This window comes from Macaca thibetana, chromosome 9, assembly GCF_024542745.1.
Source record: "Macaca thibetana thibetana isolate TM-01 chromosome 9, ASM2454274v1, whole genome shotgun sequence".
Classification (NCBI taxonomy): domain Eukaryota; kingdom Metazoa; phylum Chordata; class Mammalia; order Primates; family Cercopithecidae; genus Macaca; species Macaca thibetana.
The window spans coordinates 21,794,394-21,809,177 of record NC_065586.1 but is presented as its reverse complement, the minus strand read 5'-3'; the positions used below and the strand labels follow the sequence as shown (position 1 = coordinate 21,809,177).

The 14,784-nt window shown below is 35.7% G+C and overlaps 2 protein-coding genes across 3 annotated transcripts in view; one reads left to right on the top strand and one right to left on the bottom strand.

Annotated features, from left to right (window-relative positions):
- The window catches only part of DNAJC1 (DnaJ heat shock protein family (Hsp40) member C1), a 248,270-nt gene that overhangs the window by 58,150 nt on the left and 175,336 nt on the right, over window positions 1–14,784 (top strand). The gene's annotated exons all lie outside the window — the stretch shown is intronic.
- Window positions 1–14,784, bottom strand: part of COMMD3 (COMM domain containing 3) — a 459,390-nt gene that overhangs the window by 364,946 nt on the left and 79,660 nt on the right. Inside the window, exon 1 of one of the 2 annotated variants that reach the window (XM_050804077.1) lies at window positions 4,823–4,826. The exons of the other annotated variant lie outside the window; for it this stretch is intronic. The gene's annotated coding sequence lies outside the window, so the exon portion shown is untranslated. Of the gene's footprint in view, window positions 1–4,822; window positions 4,827–14,784 lie in introns of those variants that run through there. 2 annotated transcript variants of the gene reach the window in all.

The following is a 14,784-nucleotide window of genomic DNA, read 5'->3' as shown; positions in this document are numbered from 1 at the left end:
ATCAGTTATTTTGTATAAAGTTGGAAATATGAAGAAACACTAATTTGGAGAGAAAGGGTTAAGTTAAATGTAGAATTAATCACTATAGATCTTCTTTTAAAGAACAGCTGGGCAAAATTGTACAGACTATCTTACCAGTCCTATCTCCATGTCATCTACATGTCCATTTTTCTCTTACTGCGACCTTTCAGACACCTCTGATGAAGGATGTAAAAGATCTCTCTTACTATCAACTTGCACCCTCATGCCTGTTAATTCAAAGAATTCCCCTCTCAACTTTTATTGGCCGTGACATTTTATATATGGCCAGAATCTATACTATTTATACTCAAATACTTTCATCTTACAACCAACCCATAGACTTAGACCTACATGTATCCTCTCCTTCTTCCTGCTAATGGTGTCCCCTCTTTGAATGCCACCTTGTCTCCCATATTTTGGATTCTGTCCCTTACTATACCCCTTCCTGCTCTGGAAACATACTGTCAGTGCTGCTATCTGTCACCTATATTTAAAGTCCTCTCTCAATTACATCTTTATCATAAGTATTTATGTAGATACGTTTCTTTAAAAAGACAAGAAATTCTCTCCCAGCCACATATCTTTTTCCATTCAACAGCCAAATTTCTTGAAAATTTACCTTCATTTTACACCACTTTTCTTAGGTATCTGTACCCATTACTCTAACAAAACAGCTGTTCCCAAGGTTACCAGGGATTTTCATAATAGCTCGTCCAGTTGATAACTTTTAGTGTTCATTATACCTGACATCAGCAGTACTGACAATGCTGACATTCTTCAAAGCTCATTTAAGCCTTCATGTATTACCACTCTTCTGTTTTTCTTTAAGCAATCTCTTTCATACCTATTTGACTTTTCTTCATATACCAATGGCTTCTACATTTATATATGTCTAATACAAACTACTACTTTGAGTTTCAGACCTATGTAACCAGATGCTTAACTGGCAGTTCCACTTGACTATTTCAAAAACACCTCCTACTTGGCAAGCTCATTGTCTTCTCTAGCCTACAGATGTTCTTCCAGTGTTTTCCTATTTCTGCAGATGTTATCAGTATCCTTGCTTATGCAAGTCTGATACCCACAAGTTATCTATCATATACAGCCTTACTCCCAATCTAATTCATCAAAAGTTCTCATAACATTTTTTCTCTTTCCTGTTTATTTTTATTTTCCAGTTTTATTGAGGTATAATTGACAAAAATAGTATATATTAAGGTGCACAACATGATTTGACTTTTTTTTTTTTTACAGACTCTTGATTCTGTCTCCTTTGCAGATTATCCAAGACAAATTAACTTCCCCTCTTGCACAGTATTTTAATTCTCTCTCCCCTGTGATTTTCCTAGACTTATCTAATCTCTCTTACCTATGCCATGCTGTGATTGCTACAATCAGGAAGTCACTGGGACCAGGAAACTGCCATGATCAGTTAGCCACTGCAGCTGCAGTGGGAACTTAAAACAATATATAAAATGGAAAGAGTTGGTCTGTCTTCAAGGGATTTACAAACCATACTATGAAAAACTTAGAAAATTTCCCTGACAATCTTTGAAGAGAAAGTAAATATGGAATGGAATATTACATGTCTATTTATATGGAGATAAGGATACATCCTTAAAAGGTGAATTAATTTCAGAGATGTAAAGAAAAGCATCCAGTATCATTCTATTACATTTACTGGTTTGCAGTTTTATTTTGAGAATTTATCAGTGTTTTTACATGCTGGAAAAATTTGCTTATTAAAATTGGAGGATAATATGAAAAAAAAAAAACTTTATGTGATGAAAACAATGGATTGGTTTCAACATTTATTTTTCCATGCCAGTGTCCTTTCCTATTTTGCCTAGTGTTGAAAGCTATGTTTCCCAGATCCACTTGCAGCAAGTATTCTGAATATAAGGTAGATTTGGCCCATGAGATGTACTCGTGTATGTTTTAGAAGGTGGAAATGAGATAGAGGCCATGCTTCTGCTGCTTTTGCTTTTCCCTTTACAGACATGGGTGCCTATCCTTTTTTTTTTTTTTTTTTTTGCTGGCGTGGCATGGATTTGAAACCAACATTGGGAAATTGGACTAGTCAGTTTAGCAATAGCAGTCACTGAAGTGTTTAAGAGATCCTGCTGTGGGCAGGGGAACTATGCTCTGGGTTGACTTTCAAGGATAGGGCTATTGTGTTTGGAAAGGAGACAGCCAAGAACAAGATTGTCTGGCAGGAACCACAGCAGAAAAAAGCCCTGTAAAGGCAACTGGAGCTCTGGGATTAGGGATCAGTCTGTGTCTGAAAGGAAATAAATACACAACAGTATTAGGTGAATGACAGATTGTAATGTTCCCTATGTCACATTTAGAACCAACTAGGCTGAGCTTTCAGATGAGCTCATTTGACATTGCTATTGGAAGGTACGGTAGGCAGAAGAAGAGGGAAGGAAGGAAGGTAAAGCAAATATGTGACCATTTTCCAGATAAGAAAGCTGAGGTTTAAGTAGCTGTTGAGGCACGCTCTGTTTGGTATATTTATTTTAATTATGTTTGCTAGGGAATTAATCTATTTTGCTTGCATTTCAAAAGAACTAGCTTTTTTCCCTTTTCTGTTTTATTAATTTCTGCAATTATGTTTACCTGTTTCTTCTTCCTACTTTGTTTTGGTGTATTTTAATTGTTCTTTTTCTGCTTTCTTGGCCTGGGCACTTGGTTCATTCATTTTTAGTTTGTCTTGTTAATAATAGCATATAAAGCTGCATAAATTTTCCTCTGTGTAGAATTTCATTTCTCATAGATTTTGATGTAAAATATTTTCCCTTTCATTAATTTCTAGGCTATTTGTAATTTAAACTTTTATTTCTGTCTTGAAAAAAAAAATTTTTTTTAACTTTAAGTTGCTGGGGTTTTTAAAAATCATCTTGGTCTCTGATGGTTATTTTATTTGATTATTATTTTTAAATGTAGTCTGTACTATCTCTAAGTTTTAGAATTAAGGCTTCCTTTGTGACCAGACTTATTACTCATTTTTCTAATGAACCGTGAATATAGGCTTGGTATTAACTGCTGGCAATATTTATATTTGTATGCTTATATTTATCTTTATTTTATTTTATTTTATTTTTTGAGACGGAGTCTCGCTCTGTCACCCAGGCTGGAGTGCAGGTGGCGCCATCTCGGCTCACTACAAGCTCCACCTCCCGGGTTCACACCATTCTCCTGCCTCAGCCTCCCGAGTAGCTGGGACTACAGGCGCATGCTGCCACGCCCGGCTAATTTTTTGTATTTTTAGTAGAGACGGGGTTTCACTCTTTTAGCCAGGATGGTCTCGATCTCCTGACCTCATGATCCGCCCACCTCAGCCTCCCAAAGTGCTGGGATTACAGGTGTGAGCCACCGTGCCCGACCACTTATATTTATCTTATATATCTTATATTTGTAAACATAAACATCTCAAAGTGTTTTAAAAATTATTCAAATTCTGTATAATTTTGCTTATTTTTTGTTTACTTACTATGTCGTACTCTGGTAGAGGTATATTAAAATATTCTGCTGTGATTGTTTTTATCAAGTTTTTATATTTAGGAGTTTTGCTGTTATGTGAATGAATTTGGAGTGTTTAGAAAATAAAGGTTTATGACTGTTTTAACTTTTCAATGGATTAGACCTTTTATCATTACTTATTACCACTCTTTGTCTTATTACTTGCTTTTGACCCTGAATTCCCATTTTCCACTATTAATATCAACACTATTGCTTTTCTTTTGTTTGCGTCTGTTTTTCTTCATCTCCGTTTTCTGCCTTTTCGGTTTTGTTTCAAAGTTAGTTAGTTTTGTTTCACAGTTGTATTTTGATAAGGGAACTCAGTATATGTTTGTATGTGTTAATGAGAAACAAATGCTTAATTTTGTTTTTCCTCTCTTGTCTGTAGTATTTGTTATACTTTTTTAAGTTTTCTTTTGTTGGCTTAGTAAAATTTCTATTAATTTGGAAATTTTTATAAGCTTTTCTGTTACATAGTGGTTACCTTCTCATCCTTAAAGATGATAATAAAACCTATACTTTTCTACTAATAAAATCAAATAACAGCTTTTACTTTACCACTTACCCTTCTTGGTTGACTTCCTCTTATTTTTTTCTTTTTTGAAAATTCTAGGCCACTATTAGGTTGTCTCTTATGGCATATTTCTTCTGTTTTAAGAACACTTACAGATATGTATATTACATATACCAATCATACTTTTGTATTTATTGTTCACTATGCTTTTTTTAATTATGAAAAACTTATAAACAGTAGTAGAGAGAATAGTTTAATGAATTCTGTATTTAATCATCACCCATTTGATAATTATCATTTTCCTATATTATCCTTTTTTTCTGAAGTATTTTAAAATGAATATCAGACATTACGACATTTTATTCCTGAGTGCTTCACTCTGCATCTCTTTAGATAAAGAGATACTAAATACCCAGGATACTATTATCCCATCCAATATAATGAATAATTCCTTAATAGCATCTAGTAGCAGTCTTTATTCAGATGTTCCTAGTTGTCCCAAAACTGCCTTTTTACTCTGGTTTAATTTGAATCAGGGGCCAAACAAGTTACATACATTACATTTGTTCTGTTTCTTAAATCTCTTTATTATAAAACTGTCTTTCCTCCCTCTCTTTCTCCCCCGGCTATTGACTTGTTAAAGGGACCTCCTTTTCAAGATAAATCAGTGGCAAGATTTAGTCTAAGATCTAGTTACCAGATTATAGAAATGATTATTTTGTTTTGTGAATAGTTGGTCTGATGTTCCTGCCAACTTAATTCCCCCAGTAATTAGATATCAGAAGCAGCTGTCTCTTGAAGCGGCCGTCTTTTGTTTATCTATATTTTGGAGAACGCTTACCTTTTTAATCTTATGGAGAGGACAGAGGTGTATCCAACTCAAATAAATGTGTTATTAATCTCAATTTATTTAGATACTAGTTTAATATAGGGGACAGAATGTATTCCTAAAATAAAGGAGCAGAATACATTCTTCTACTGTGCTCGAAATTGTTTTCTTATTTGTCAAGAAATCATTCTTATTGACCTTGACTCTCAAAGAATAATAAATGTTCTTTATCAGTAGCCAGGATTTGGTATAGATTAACCTATCACTGGTTACTGTATATAGTTTAAGGCTAAGGAAGTCAGTTAAAGTTATAATCTTACATAAATTTTAATACATCTCTCCAAAGAAGGTTGACTTTAACAGTGATCTATTATGGAGAAACCCAAAGCCTCCCCCTACTTCTTTTGTAGGATATTGGCCATAGAAGCCCAGACTTAAAATTTATAATGAAATAGGCCGGGCGCGGTGGCTCACGCCTGTAATCCCAGCACTTTGGGAGGCCGAGACAGGCGGATCACGAGGTCAGGAGATCGAGACCATCCTGGCTAGCACGGTGAAACCCCATCTCTACTAAAAAATACAAAAAACTAGCCGGGCGAGGTGGCGGGCGCCTGTAGTCCCAGCTACTCGGGAGGCTGAGGCAGAAGAATGGCATAAACCTGGGAGGCGGAGCTTGCAGTGAGCTGAGATCCGGCCACTGCACTCCAGCCTGGGCGACAGAGCGAGACTCCGTCTCAAAAAAAAAAAAAAAAAAATTATAATGAAATAAACTATATTATTGTATTTATTATTTTTGCCATGAAAAATAGTTTTTATTTTGAAACTTATTTCTAAAGCATTTTCTTTTTTCAATTTATTTTAAATTTTATATGCATCTGGTGTAAAATCTTACAATCCTGAAGATACTGCGATGAATCCAAGTTTCCTGCCTTAGCCTTCTGATCCACTCACCAGAGACAACTTCCTTTACATGTCCCTATTATTTAGTTCTTCTAGTGATGACTGCAGTTGTGTACAGACACATATGTTTGTTTTGGTTTTTTTTGTTGCTTTTTTTTTTTTTGAGAGGTTTGGCATGGGGTGAGAAAGCTGTGTTGACTGCTAAATTTATATGTGAAGGTCAGAGTAAAGAGGGCAAAGTCATTAGTGAGAGTTTAGCTTGAGCTTTTAATCGATAAATCAGATACGAAAATGACCCAAAGACCCAGTGAGAAATATGACATGGAATTACAGTCAAGCATTGCTTAATGATGGGGATGCATTTTGAGAAATGCATCGTTAGGCAATTTTGTCGTTGTTCCAGCATCATAGAGTGCACTTTTACAAAACTAGATGGTGTAGCCTACCATACACCTAGGCAACATGGTATAGACTATTGTTCCTAGGCTACAGACTTGTACAACATGTTACTAAATACTGCAGGCATTTGTAACACAATGGTATTTATGTATCTAAACATAGAAATGGTATAGTAAAAGTATAGTAAAAAGATTTAAAATGGTACTCCTATATAGGTCAGCTCCATTATAATTTTACAGGAACCACTATCATATATGCAGGCCATCATTGACCAAAATGTCATGCAGTGCATTGACTGTATTAACTTTGAGGCAGTTGGTCTTGATTAATAACACTGTACAAATTAAGGGTCCCAGGTGTCAATTAGAGTTTGAAGTTCCTAAATATAATTTGGATGAATGTTGTCTTCCTTCCTCAGTGAATCTGATAGCCAAATAGATGATCTTCCCTTCAATTTAATACTCCTGAGTCTTTTTCAAGGGAGTAGAAGTTTCATTAAGAAGAGTTTACTTTGAGCGGGCCGAGAGCAGTGGCTCACACCTGTAATCCCTGCACTTTAGGAGGCCGAGGCAGGCGGATCACAAGGTCAAGAGATCGAGACCATCCTGGCCAACATGGTGAAACCCTGTCTCTACTAAAAATACAAAAATTAGCTGAGTGTGGTGGTGTGTGCCTGTCGTCCCAGCTACTGGGGAGGCTGAGGCAGGAGAATCTCTTGAATCTGGGAGGCAGAGGTTGCAGTGAGCCGAGGTCACACCACTGCACTCCAGCCTGGCAACAGAGTGAGACTCCGTCTCAAACAAAACAAACAGAAAAACGGAGTTTCCTTTGGTCAGATCCTGGATAAGATCTTTTGGTTTTGGTTTTGGTTAACTAGCCAAGTATTTTTCTACTACTTGGCACACTTAAAAATGTGGGTATCACATTTGTGGAGACACTGTATAAATAGAATGAGTTTTAGATTATTGTCAATCCATTGATTAAAATCAGGGTCAGCAAACTACAGTACTTGGGCCAAAAGCAGCCACTACCTGATTTTGTAATAAAGTTTTATTGGAACACCACCATACCCATTTATTTATGTATTGTCTGTGGCTGCTTTCTTACTACAATGGCAGGATTTAATAGTTGTAATGAAGACTGTTTGACCCACAGAGCCTAAAATATTTACTATCTGTCCGTTTACAGAAACAGTTTGCCAATCCCTGATAAAAAGTAAAATAGTAAGTTTCCCTTGAGTCACCTAAGGCAGATTTTTCAGTGCTGTTACGCAGCAAAACTTAGGATAGTGACCATGGAAGGTAGAAAGTTAGGTTGAGATTTTTCTTCTTCTTCTTTTTTTTTTTTTCACGTGTGTTTATAACTCTAAATTTTCTTCTGAGCACTGCTTTTACCACATCCTATGTTTTGGCATGGTATGTTTTCATTTTCATTCATATCCTTCTCCTGTGATTTTTTTACTTTAAAAATTAAATATCGTGATTTAATTTTATTCTTGCTTAATCCTCAGTTGGTTTTAATTAGAAAAAATAGTTACGATTAACTATTAACATTAATGAATTAAAATCTTCCAGAAGGAATGAATCCAAACAGAAATATCTAACAACTAATAAAACCCTGATATTTTACGGCCTTTCCTATTTTAGTCTCAAACATTCTAAACATAAAGGAAGAAAGAGCTTTTCAGTTTTATTCTTTTAAAAAGAGCATAGGCTTCTCTCCTGCTACTGAGGATGGTCTTCTAACACATTCACAGTCATTTAGAGACAACATAATGGCACATTCATTCATATCACAGTATTTTCTAATTTCCTTTTTGATTAATTGTTTAAAAATGTGTTGTTTAAGGCCGGGCGCGGTGGCTCAAGCCTGTAATCCCAGCACTTTGGGAGGCCGAGACGGGCAGATCACGAGGTCACGAGATCGAGACCATCCTGGCGAACACAGTGAAACCCCGTCTCTACTAAAAAATACAAAATAATAGCCGGGTGAGGTGGCGGGCGCCTGTAGTCCCAGCTACTCGGGAGGCTGAGGCAGGAGAATGGCGTGAACCCGGGAGGCGGAGCTTGCAGTGAGCTGAGATCCGGCCACAGCACTCCAGCCTGGGCGACAGCGCGAGACTCCCTCTAAAAAAAAAAAAAAAATGTGTTGTTTAATTTCCACATTCATGTGAATTTTTCAAATTTCCTTTTGTCATTGATTTCTGATTTTATTTCGTTACGGTTGGAGAAGGTACATGGTATGATTTCAGTCTTTTTAAATATATTGAGACCTGTTTAATAGCCTAAAATACAGTATATCTTGGCTAATGTTCCATATACACTTCAGAAAAATGTATATTCTCTTTTTGGGTGGAATGTTCTATAGATGTCTGTGAGATGTGTCTAGTTGGTTTACACTATTGTTCAAGTCTTCTGTTTTCTTACTGTTCTTCCTGATTGTTCCAGTCATTATTAAAAGTGGAATATTGCAGTTTCCATTTCTGTAGAATTGTCTATTTCTCCTTTCAGTTCTGTTAAATCTTTACTTCATTTATGTTGGGGCTCTGTTAGGTGCATGTTTATGTTATTTATATTGTTACATCTTCTTGATGGATTGACCTTTTTGTCATTAAATAATGTCCTTTGTCTTTTGTAACAATTTTTGTGTTAAAATTGATTTTCCTAATATTGGTATAGCCACCCACCTCTCTTTTAATTACTGTTTGCAAGGAATATCTTTTTTCATCCATTCACTTTTGACCTATTTGTATTTTGGTTCTAAAGTGAGTCTCTTATAGACACCATGTACAGTAAATCCTCTTGCCATCATCAGTAGAGTCTTAGAAACTGCCACTTGCAGTAAGTCTTTAAATAGCATCATTTCCTTCAATGTTGTTTCATTATAGCATGAAGAAAAAAATTGTTTTCATTGTATGTCATTTTACTTAAAGTTGCAGTATCTAAGAACCTTATCAATGACCGTAAGTGAGGACTTGCTGTGATGAGTCATGTTTGTTTTGAATTCATTCTGCCAATATCTGCATTTTAATTGGAGAATTTAACTCATTTAATTTTAAGGTAATTACAGACAAGGAGCGACTTACTTTTGCTATTTTGCTATTTGTTTTCTATATATTATATGTCTTCTTTGTTCTCCAGTTCCTCCATTACTGCCTTTTTTTGTATTCAGTTTTTTTTCCTAGAAAATAAATAAATAAAATAAAGCTATTTTATTCACTTTTCATTTCTTTTACTGTAGATCTTTATATTCTTAGTTTTTGCCATGGGAATTACAATTAACATCTTAATTTATAGCAATCCAGTTTGGATTAATACCAATTTAGTGTCAATCGTGTAAAAATTTTTGTTAGAATGTTAGATGCAGAAAGGAAAAATTAAAAATTAATTTGAAAAAAGAAAATAAAAAATGTTGCTTGTATAACAAGCACTATTCCCTATTCCTTATGTTGTTTATTGTCACAGATTACATTTTTATGTATATAATGTCTGCCATAGACATAGATTTATATTGTTTATGACATATTTGTAGTTACTGCTTTATGTAACTGTCTTTTAAATCATATAGAGTAAAATTGAAGTTACTAACCAAAATGCATTAATAATGACTTTTATATTTATCTATGTAGTTACCTGTTTTAGTCTGTGCTACTATAACAGTATGCTTTATGCTGGGTAATTTATAAACAACAGAAATTTGTTGCTCACAGTTCTAAAGGCTGGGAAGTCCGAGATCAAGGTACCAACATATTCACTGTCTGGTGAGGGCCCGTTCCTCTTAGATAGTCCCTTCTGTGTGTCCTCCCAGGGCAGAAGGGCAAAAAAGGCACAGGTCTATGGGACATCTTTTACAAGGGCACTAATCCCATTTGACCTAATCACTTCTTAGAGGCCCCACCTCTTAATGCCATCACATGGAGTATTAGATTTCAACACATGAGTTTTGGAGGGATGCAAACATTCAGACCACAGCATTATCTTTATCAGTGTTTTTTATTTCTTTGTGCTGATTTGAATTACTTTTTTTTTTCTTTCAGCTTGAAGGACTCCTTATAGCATTTCTTATAAAGCATATCTACTAGCAATGAATTCTAGTTTTTTAACTGGGATATCATAATTTCTTTTGTTTTTGAGGGATAGTTTTGTTGGATATAGACTTCTTGGTTGATAGATTTTTTTTTTCCTGTTACTTTACTACCGTCTAGCTTCTATAATCGCTGATGAGAAATTAGCTGTTAACATTATTGGGGATCCCTTATACATGATAAGTTGCTTCTGTTGCTGCTTTTGGGACTCTTTCTTTTAACAGTTTGATTATGATGTTTCTAGGTATGGATCTCTTTAGTTTTCTCCTACTTCGAGTTTGTTGAGATTCTTAGATATATAGGGGTATGTCTTTTATCAGTTTTTGAAGTTAGATGTCATTTTTTCTTTAAATATGTTTTCTGTCTCCTTTTCTCTGTCTTCTCCCCTCTTGGAGGTCCCTTATGTGTTTGTTGGTACTTTTAATAGTGTTCCACAGGTCTCTTAGGCTTTGCTCTTTTTATTCATTTTTTTTCCTTTCTGCTCCCCAGATCAGGTAATCTCTGTTGATCTAAGTGTTCATTGATTCTTTCTTCTGCCTACTCAAGCCTGCTGTTGAGCCCCAACTAGTAAAATTTTCATTTCAATTATTGTATTTTGCTAGTCCAGAATTTCTATTTTGTTTTTTTAAAGTTTATTTTTGTTGATATTCTCAATTATGTGAGACATTATTCTCATACATTCCTTTAGTTCTTTGTACATACTCTTTAAGCATATTTAAAATAATTGATTTAGAGTCTTTGCCTAGTAAATGCAATATATGGACTTCCTCAGGTACAATTTCTTATTAATTTTTTTTCTCTGTGTGAGGACCATACTTTCTTGTTTCTTTACATGCCTCATAATTTTTTATTGAGTATTAGACATTTTAGATATATAATGTGGCAGTGATATTTTCTACTTTCTTAGAGATTTTTGTTGCTGCTTATTGTAGTTGGTGTTGTTTGTCTAGTGACTTTTGTAGACACTTTTGTAAAGTTTATATTCTGTGCTGTGTGTGGCCACTAGAATTTCTGTTCAGTTAGCTTAGAATCTCTGGTCAACTAATGATTTGGCAGTTATTTTCTTAACAGTTGGAGCCAGAAATATATAGTCATGCATCACTTAATGACAAGGATGCATTCTGAGAAATGCATCACTTGGCAATTTTGTCTTTGTGTGAATATCGCAGTGTATTTATACAAATCCAGATGGTATAGCCTACTGCAAACCTAGGCTATATGGTATAGCCTATTGCTCCTAGGCTACAAACCTGTATAGCATGTTACTGTACTGAACACTGTAGGCAATTGTAACACAAAAGTATTTGTGTATCTAAACATATTTAAACATAGTAAAAATACAGTATAATAGGTAAAAAATGTACGTGTATAGGGTATTCACTATGAATATATCTTGCAGGAGTGGAAGTTGCTCTGGGTGGGTCACTGAGTAAGTGGTAAGTGAATGTGAAGGCCTAGGACATTACTGTACATCGTATAAACACTGTACACTTAGACTACACTAAATTTATTAAAAATATGTGAGCTCTTCAATGATAAATTAACCATACCTTACTATGTAACATTACTACTTTATAAACTTAACTTTTTGACTCTTTTGTAATAACACTTAGCTTAAAACACAAACTCATATATACCTGTATAAAAAATTTTTGTATCCTTATAAGCTTTTTTCTATATTTAAAATTATTTGATTTTTTTACTTTTTAAGCTTTCTTGTTAAAAATCAAGACACAAATACACATGAGCTTAGGTCTACACAGGGTCATGATCATTAATATCACATGTCATTTAATTGGAAGGTCTTCAGGGTCAGTAACATGCTTGGAACTGTCATCTTTTATAACAGTGCCCCTTCTGGAATACCTCCTGAAGGACCTGCTTGAAGCTGTTTTACACTTTATTTCTTCTACATAGTTTTTTAAAAATTGCCCTCTGAAATAACCGTAATAGTATAGTAAATACATAACCCTGTAACATAGTCGTTTATTATCATCAAATATTATGTACAATACACAGTTGTACATACTATACTTTTATACAACTGGCAGCACAGTAGGCTTGTTTACACCAGCCTCCCCATAAACACATGAGTAATACATCGCACTGTGACATTAGGAAGGGTAACATGTCACTAGAAGATAGGAATTTTTTAGCTCCATTGTATTGTATTCTTATGGGACCACCATCATATATGTGATTCATTGTTGATGGGAACATTGTTATGTGGTGTATGACTATATAAATATAAATAAATAAATTTTTATATATATATATATATATATATATTTTTTCCAGTGTTTGCCAGTAGACTGTGTATATCTTGGGGCCATGCCTTCAATACTTAGTTGGGCAGTTTACATCTTTCTTATCTTCAGTTTCTGCTTGTGCAGAGCCTGAAGATCAGCCAGAAGCGAGAACTTAGGGCCTTCTCAAGTGTTTCTGAGCATGTGCTCTGTCCTGGGCACACACATGGCCATCTAGTTTCCAAGGAATACATAGGACTAGATGTCATGTCACTTTTCACAAGGAACATGTCACTTTTCAGTCTGTGTGCCCAAGCTTTTTGAGAGCTTGTTTGGAGATTCTAGCAGGGGAGCGCAGCTACTTGTATACCCTTGACTGAAGACTGGTCCTCCTCTATCAGGGATGGTTGTCCTTTTGGACTGAGCATGCAGCTTCAGGAGGGATGCACATGGAGTGGTGAGGGAAGAAGGGGACACCCGCCTACCCAGCCAGATCAGCCAAATCAACCCTGGCGATCAGTGGGGTGACAGATGTCGCAGCCAGATCCGCCTCACATCCCCAAGCTTTTTGATAATTAACCATAGCTTACTATATAACATTTCTACTTGATGAACTTTTTAATTTTTTATCTTTTTGACTCTTTTGTAATAATGCTTAGCTTAAAACACAAACATATATGTAGCTCTATAAAAATATTTTTGTATCCTTTCAAGCTTTTTTCTGTATTTATAGAAACAATTTATTATATCCATTGTTTGCCTCAATTGCTACCCCTTACCCCATTCAGCACTGGCTAATACATTTGCCTGTAGGCCAGGCACGGTGGCTCTTGCCTCTAATCCCAGCACTTTGGGAGGCCAAGGCAGGTGGATTGCTTGAGCTCAGGAGATTGAGACCAGCCTGGGCAACATGGCAAAACCCTATTTCTACAAAAAATAAAAAACAAATAAATAAAGTTGCCTTTAAATGTTTACAACAGATGGCTTATCTGCCCTGGCAGAGTTCTGAGTGTGGCAAAATAAAAGCAAGCCCTTTACACAGTTTAAGCCAACAGAGAGGTTAAAACAAAACAACCACAGATCTTTGAGAACAAGGTAAACTCTGATCCCTCTGGCACCAGGAACCTAACCAAGGCCTTAGGTTGGCATCGTTAAGACCCTTAGTGAGAATCATCTTTTTCTTAAGTGCTTGCCTAATTGCTGTAAATTTTGACAGGTTTTCAGAGATCAAATAAAGTTGATTCTGACAGTTTTTGTCAGGTTATTTTCACTGTTTCTGTGGAGGGACGAACTTGGAGTTCCCTAACATGCTGTTTTTTGCTGACATGCCATTGCATTGTTTCCATTTTGATAAGCTTACATTATTTTCAGGTTTTGTTGTTGTTGTTGTTTTGGAGACAGGGTTTCACTGTGTCACCCAGGCTGGAGTGCAGTGGTACAGTCATGGCTCACTGCAGCCTCAACTTCCTGGGCTCAAGTAACACGCCCACCTCAGCCTCCCAAGTAGCTGGAATTACAGGCGCATGCCACCACACCCAACTAATTTAAAAACTTTTTTTGCACTGATGGGGTTTTTCCATGTTGCTCAGGCTGGTCTCAGACACTTGGGCTCAAGTGATCTGCCTGCCTCAGCCTTCCAAAGTGTTAGGATTACAGGCGTGAGCCACCACACCCAGCCTCAGAGTGTTTTGTTTTGTTTTGTTTTTCAAAAGTTAAGATACGTTTCTTCTTCATAGAGGTCACCTGACTGTTAATAATTCATGTTTAGCTTGCCAACCATGAATGGTTAGCTTGCACATTTAGAAGGAAGAGAATTCTAACAGATGAATCCAGTAGATCTGAGTTGAAGATAGCCATTTCACTCACGTGCTATCAAAAAATTTTCTCTCCAAGCTAGAGAGAGAAAACGTCTAATCCAGTGAATATGGGAGATGAATGTTCTAACATTCAGGTCTCTAATAGAAATGTGATGTCAAATGTATTAGACAAGCCAATACATACCACGGTCTTTACCTTTAAAGCTCCAGTGGAACATATTCACATTGTAGTTATGTGGACATGTTCCGTATAGTTTATCAGGTCAAGAATGTAATAGTTGTTCTCACTACCTTCCCAAAACTCTATCTCATTGGAAAGTTAGCCCAAATCTGAAGCTAAACAGCCAACATAAAGAGATCTGATTCTGAAGCAATATTTTCTGAGTTTGAATTCATTGAATACCTAATGTTAAATGAATACATAAGCTAGTTTGAAGTACAGCTTATCT